Source organism: Microtus ochrogaster, chromosome 17 (assembly GCF_000317375.1).
Source record: "Microtus ochrogaster isolate Prairie Vole_2 chromosome 17, MicOch1.0, whole genome shotgun sequence".
Classification (NCBI taxonomy): Eukaryota; Metazoa; Chordata; class Mammalia; order Rodentia; family Cricetidae; genus Microtus; species Microtus ochrogaster.
The window spans coordinates 15356027-15363596 of NC_022019.1; positions in this window are offsets into that span (position 1 = coordinate 15356027).

The following is a 7570-nucleotide window of genomic DNA, read 5'->3' on the forward strand; positions in this document are numbered from 1 at the left end:
ACAAGTACATGCATGGAGGTCAGAGGACAATTTGTCTTCTCCTTCCCTTGAGGGACTCAGGATCAAACCCAGGCCATCAGGTTTATGAAGTTTCTTCACCTGCTGGACCACCTTGCCTGCCCCATAATTTTAATTCAAGGTGGCTTTAAACATTTTGGTTTTTGCTTTTTAGCTTGTTTATTTTATTGGCATTTTGCTTGCATGTATATCTATGTGAGGGTGTTGGATCTCCTAGAACTGGAGTTACACAGTTGTGAGCTACCCTATGGGTTTTAGGAATTGAACCAGGGTCCTCTGGAGGAACAGCCAGTGTTTTTAACTGCCGAGCCATCTCTCCAGCCCTAAAGGTCTTTTGTTTTAATCAAAAATTTCAAATTACTCGGTTCACTTGTTTATTAAATAATTTATGTGTGTGTCTGTGTGTGTGCACCATCGTGTGTTGTGGAAGGACAGAGGACAACTTTTGGGAATCATTCACTCTTCCACTCTGGGGGTCCCAGGGATGGGATCAGGTCCCCAGGCAAATGTTTTTACTTTCCGAGTCACCTCGCTGTCTTTTTAAAGGCATGCTCTTCATTTTGCTATACAGGGAATTGAACTAGAGGCTTTGTGCAAGTTAGAAAAGCACTTTCTGCTGCTGAGCTACATCCCAGGCCCCAGGAGGTATCTAAGGGAAATAGAATCAGTTTTCCTATGCTCTGTGTAAAAACTGTGTCTTAGTTAGGGTTACGTTTGCTGTGATGAAACACCATGACCACAGCAGCTTGGGAAGGAAAGGGTTTATATTTGGCTAACACTTCCACATCACTGTTTGTCATTAAAAAAAAAAAAAAAATGACCAAAAACAACTTGGGAAGGAAAGCATTTATTTTTCTTATACTTCCGTATCACTGCTCAGTATCCAAGAAAGTCAGGGCAGGAACTCAAACAGGTCAGGAACCTGGAGGCAGGAGCTGATGCGGAGGCCATGGAGGGGTGCTGCTTACTGACTTGCTCCTCATGGTTTCTTATAGAACCCAGGACCACCAGCCCTGGGATGACATCACCTACAATGGACTGGGCCCTCCCCCATCAATCACTAATCAAGAAAATGCCTTACAGTCAGAACTTGTGGGACATTTTCTCAACTGAGGCTCCCTCCATTCAGATAACTGTAGCTTGTGCCAAGTTGACAGAAAACTTGCCAGGACAACCTGCAATTTGTACTTTCCATCAAACAGTTACCTTCAACGCTGTTCCAGGTGATCACACCCAAGACACTGCAGTTTAATCATCTTTAGATTCTCCTATTTTAGTGATACTTTAAGAACATGGCATCTCTCCATTACCATTCCCAGAGCATGGTTTTACATCCTTCCTTAATTAGTTTATTGGGAGAGCTTTGCTCCAAGGCATGTGTCCATGTAATAAAAGTCCTCGCTGCTGTAGAAGACTGTATCCACAATAAATTCCACTCCCAAATCTCCGTGTAATGAGCCTCCATTGAGATAATGACTTTCTCGGGAGAAATTGCGTACATTAGAAATACTTATTAGTATTTTTATAATATATGCAATGCTGATGAACGATTTCCCCTGTTACTAGCAGCAAAACTGATCGTGGGCAAATTCCCTGATAGCTGACAGTACCTTCCCCATCCCAGGCCTGTCCTTCCCTGAGAGTCTATACCCTTATCATTGCTTCATCCCCCGCCCCTTCAAATTCTTGACTGTCCCCAATACTGGGTAAGAGTCTTAATGAAAAGAAGCTCCTGGATTGGATCATGCTGGAAAATGATCATGGAAACCGCTCATTACCATTTCCAGCCATGGGTGGCCCATATCTTTCCAAAGAAACATTCTTTTTGTTTGTTTTTGTTTTTTTGAGACAGGGTTTCTCTGTGTCACAGCCTCAGATGTCCTAAAACTCATTCTGTGGACCAGGTTGACGTTGAACTCATAGAGACGCCTGCCTCTGCCTCCCGAGTGCTGGGGATTAAAGGTGTGTGCCACCACACCTGACTCCCCATTGAAACATTATTATTTTGAAAGTTAGTTGACTCTTCCAGAAGGACTTCTGGACTTCCCATAACTTATGAGTGCCCTAGAGGTCGTTTATGAAAAACAGAGACTCAAACAAGCTATCAGCATGAGGTAACCAGGTAACCTTGGAGAACACAGAAGCAGAGCTGGTGTCTGCACCAGTACAGAGGGCTGCCAGAAACTAGGGTAAACTTTGCCTCTCTGTGACTGCTGTTCAGTGAGTCTTGTCAACTGCCTAGCTCGTTCCTTCCATTCACAGGGTCAAATGCAGCTGTTGGTGTGCCCGTCCACTGGTCTCATTTCTACACTTAGGGGAGGGTTTCATTGGCACAATTCAGATCAGGTGGCATCCTGGGCTCACTCCACTCTGCCTGTGGGGGTCAAGGCTACATGAGACAGACACGGCCCCTGGTACAGAGTAAAGACTCAGGTAGGTGTTGCTATAAACTGGATGTGGGGAGAAGTTGAGGACTTCTCCAGCAGTGGGGCTGAAGGGTTCCCTTGCTTAATTCATCAGAGAGCTGAGAACATTGAAGGATTCTGGGGAAAGGAGAGCGACACTGGTTCACGTGTCAAAGACAGGCCTGTGGGTGAATCCCACGAACTGCAGTCGGCGCCATGCACACTGAGGGAATAAAATTGATTCTCACAGCATTGACTGGGACTTATCTGGTTATTGACTCAAGAAAAAGGAGATTTACCATCTGTTGTCCATTCTGTGGGAGCCTGGGTAAGGGACGGACACTCTTTGAGATTCTCTATGACGACTACTGTACAGACACACGTGTCCACATCATATCTTGTATCTTATTTTGCGCTTCCAGTCCACATCATATCTTGTATCTTATTTTGCGCTTCCATTTGCTGGCTGCAGTCTCTGAGGGCGCTCGGGAAGGGTCTCCAAAGCGGAGGCTCTTAAGTCATGTGAGGTAGGCAGGAACCGCTCCCTGCGTGCTAGACTGCGGTTGTGGAAGGTCTGGCCGGAAGAACAGCCCAACTAATCCTCCTTCGGGACTCTGTGTGTTCCCCTCTAGGGCAAGAAGCAGCTTCTCTGATGGGAGTTGAAAGAGGCACTGGTCTGCAGGTATTACAGAATGTCATTCCTTTAGCAGAATAATAGTATCAGGTTTCCCCCAGGGCCAGCACTGATCTAGGCTCAGGCTTTGGCCCCTTTATCAGATATGAGCTCCACCTCAAGGAGTGGGCCGAATCAGAAAGTGGATAGTCCATTCCATCACACTTGTGCCGCTATAGCAGCGGCATGCCAGGCAGGTGGCTGTCACAGGTCACAGAGCTTGTAGTTGGGTGATATTGATTACCTTCTCCTCCAGTAACACGGAGAGTAACTTACAGCATCATATCTGGTCAGGAGGGATGAAGCTGCTCATTGAGCACCAGCTTGACTTCTCCATGTTCAATGGCGTTAAGTAGGTGTTGTCTTCAGCAGTAGGATCCTGTCACCAAATGGTGGAGCGTAACCAATAACCTTGGCAATGGCCTATGATGTTTATAGGTGTGACTATATATGATATAGTGATAGGATGAATATAAAAACATATTCGTTAAATATATTTAATTAATAGTCATATTCAATAATTATATTCAGTTCTTATTCATAGAATATATTCATTTAACATTCATACTCACAGAATATATTAAAGCTATATTCATATCCAATGAATATATATTAATTTTACCAGTATATTTATTTCATCAGTTCTGTTCCTCTGGGGAACCCTGACTACTAGTAGTAGGCTTCCATATTGCTTTTCAAAAGACCTTTACAGTTATTTTCCTCCCCACATCCCTCTTTTAACCTGACCTCCATCATTTTCCTGCACTTACTCCTCCCACCCTACTTTCTCCTCTTCTCTGTTTCCCTTTCCTTGGAAGATCCCCCACTCCCTCTGGTCCCTTACTAGGTACCTAACCTCTGTGGTTAATTGGATTGAAATATGTTTTTTTCCATTTATAAATCAGAGCATTTACTGGAGTGGCAGTGCAGGCAGGCTTGTAATTCTAGAACACGAAATAGAGTCAGGAATATCAGCAATTCAAAGCCAAGATCATGCAGGTTCAAGGGGAGCTCGGGCTACAAGGATTCTGCCACAAGCAATCAAACAGACAAATAGGTGACAAAACTCAAGACAGACATTCAGAAGTTTGATAATACATAATAGCTGTAAGCCTTCTTGGATTGAAATACATTTAAGCTCAAAAGCTAGCATCCTCATACAAGAGAAACCATACAATATTTGTCTTTTGAGCGGGCTGGAGAGATGGCTCAGAGGTTAAGAGCATTGCCTGCTCTTCCAAAGGTCCTGAGTTCAATTCCCAGCAACCACATGGTGGCTCACAACCATCTGTAATGAGGTCTGGTGCCCTCTTCTGGCCTTCAGGCATAACACAGAAAGAATATTGTATACATAATAAATAAATAAGTAAATATTTAAAAAAAAGAAAAAAATTGTCTTTTGAGTATGGGTTACTTCACTCACGATGATTCCATTTTTACATAATAAATCGTGTAAATGTGCTACATTTTCATGATCCACTCATGAGCCGATACACATCTAGGTTGTTCAAATTTCTGGCTATTATGACTAGAGCAGCAGTGGACATGGATCAGCAAGTGTCTCTGTAACAGGGTGTAGAGTCCTTTGAGAATATGCCCAAGGGTTGTACAACTAGACCTTGTGGTAGATTGGCTTTCAGCTTTTTGAGAAACCTCCATAGTAGCCGTACAAGTCTGCACTCCCACCAGCAATGGATACTTGTTCTGACCCTGCATCCTCATCAGCATGAACTGTCGTTTGTTTTATTGATCTTGGCCATTCTGACTGGGATAAAATGAAATCTCCAAGTAGTTATAATTTGCCTTTCCCTGATGGCTAAGAATATTGAACATTTTTTTCAGCCATCTGAATTTCATCTTTTGGAGAGCATTTTTTTTTTGTTTTTTTGTTTTTTTTCGAGACAGGGTTTCTCTGTGGTTTTGGAGCCTGTCCTGGAACTAGCTTGATGTGGGAGTGTCATATATCAATCTGTTGATTTTATTGGTTAAGCAATAAAGAAACTGCTTGGCCCTGATAGGTTAAAACATAGGTGGGAGGAGTAAACAGAACAAAATGCTGGGAGGAAGAGGAAGTGAGCTCAGAAACGCCATGCTCCCCTCTCCCGGGCAGAGACACAATGAAGCTCCGACCCAGGATGGACGTTGGCTAAAATCTTCCTGGGAAGGCACCTAGCTGTGCTACACAGATGATTAGAAATGGACTAGTTCAGGTGCAAGAGTTAGCTGAGAAGAGGCTAGATAGAAATGGGCCAAGCAGTGTTTAAATGAATACAGTTTGTGTGTTGTTATTTCGGGCATAAGCTAGCCGAGCAGGCGGCGGGGGTGCTGGGGACGCAGCCCCGCCGCTCCTATTACAACACTAGCTCTTATAGACCAGGCTGGTCTTGAACTCACAGAGATCTGCCTGCCTCTGCCTCCCGAGTGCTGAATTTCATCTTTTGAGAACTCTGTTTTCAATTGTGTATCCCCCTTTGAACTGGGCTATTGTTTTCTTCTGTGCAGGTTTTTATTTATTTATTTTAGTTCCTCATATATTCTAGATACTAATCCTCTCTCAGATGTACAGCTGGTAAAGTGTCTGTCCCATCTAGGCTGCCAATTTGCTCGAATAATGGTGTCCTTTGCTATATTGTTTTTCAGCTTCATGAGGTCTCATTTATTAAGTTATGGTTTTAATGTCTTCATTTCATTGATTCTTTCTATTGTTATATTTTAATTGTTGTTTATTGCTATTTCATTGATTTTTTTGGCCCCAAACTTGATTATTTTGGATATTATTTCTTCTTGTTTCTTTAGAGTTTCCAGGTGTGTAATTAAGTTACAAATATGAGATTTCTCTAACTTTTTTATGTAGGCACTTAGTGCTATGAACTTGCCTCTTAGAATGGCCTCCATGGTGTCCCATAGGTTTGAAAATGTTGTCTTTTCATTTTAATTCAACTCTTTTTTTTTTTTAATTTTTGGCAAGGTCTCTTTCACAGAGAGCCTCCGGCCTTTACCTCCTGAGTGCTAGGATTAAAGGCACACACTACTAGACAGGCCCCTACTTAAACATCTGAAAAACACAGAAGCAGGAGCTAGAGAAATGTATCATTGGTAAAGAGCATTGGCTGCTCTTGTAGAGAACTGGGTTCAATTCTCAGCACCCACATGATAACTCACAAACATCTATATTTAGTTACAAAAGATCAGATGCCCATATTTCACCTTTGCTGGCATCAGGTAAGTATGTGGTACTCATACATACTTTTAGGCAAAACGTTTACACATACACATAAAATAAAGATAAATAAGTCTGCCAAGTAGTGGTGGCACATGCCTTTAATCCCAGCACTCAGGAGGCAGAGGAAGATGGATCTCAGTGAATTTGAGGCCAGCCTGGTCTCAAACATACACAGCGAGCTTCAGGACAGCCAGGGAGTCTCAACACCTCCCCGCCCTCCCATCCTGGTTTTATGTATAGTTAATATATTTCTAAAGTAAATTACAAAAAAAAAACCTCAAGCAAAAATAATAAGCGATTCACCGCTTCACTTCTTGAGTCTGCCTGCAACCAACAGAAGCAAACAGCTCTAGGATCCCGCAACTTTCAAGTCTAAGCATGCGCAACAGACTTTGTCGGGAGAGCTAATTCAACTCTTAAAAAGTTTTAAATTTCTTTCTTGATTTCTGTCTCGACTGAATTTTCATCAGCAGTGAGTTGCTGAGTTTCCATGAGTTTGTATACTCTCTTCTGTTTCTGTGGCTGATATCCAGCTTTAATCAAGGGTGGTTAGATAGGATGCAGGACATTATTTCAATTTTCTTCCGTGAGGCTTGTGTGTGTCCTAAGGTGTGGTCAGCTTTTGGTGTTTGGGTGGAACGTCCTATAGATGCCCATTAGGTTCATATGATTCATGACATCAGCTCCAGTACTCCTTTGTTTACCTTTTGTCTGGATGACCTGTGTATTGGTGAGAGTGGTGTCCTGATGTCATCCACATCACTGCGCCAAGGTCAACATGCGATTTTGGCTACAGTATTGTTCTTTTTATGAATGTGGGTGCCCTCGTGTTTGGCGCATAAACGTTAAGAATTACAGTGTCAGCCGGGCGATGGTGGTGCACGCCCTGGTGTACCCAGCACTCAGGAGGCAGAGGCAGGCGGATCTCTATGAGTTTGAGACCAGCCTGGTCTACAGAGCTAGTTCCAGGACAGGCTCCAAAGCCACAGAGAAACCCTGTCTCGAAAAACAAAAAAACAAACAAACAAACAAAAAAAGAATTGCAGTGTCCTCTTGGTGGATTTGTCCTTTGACGAGTATGTAGTGCCTGCCCTTCCCTGTCTCTTCTGATCACTCTTGATTTGACGTTTATTTGGTCAGATATTAAAACAGCTATGCCTGCCTGCTTCTTGGGATAAGTTGTTTGGGATATCTTTTTCCATTCTTTTCACCTGATGTGATGTCTGACCTTGATGATGTGGTCTGTTTCTT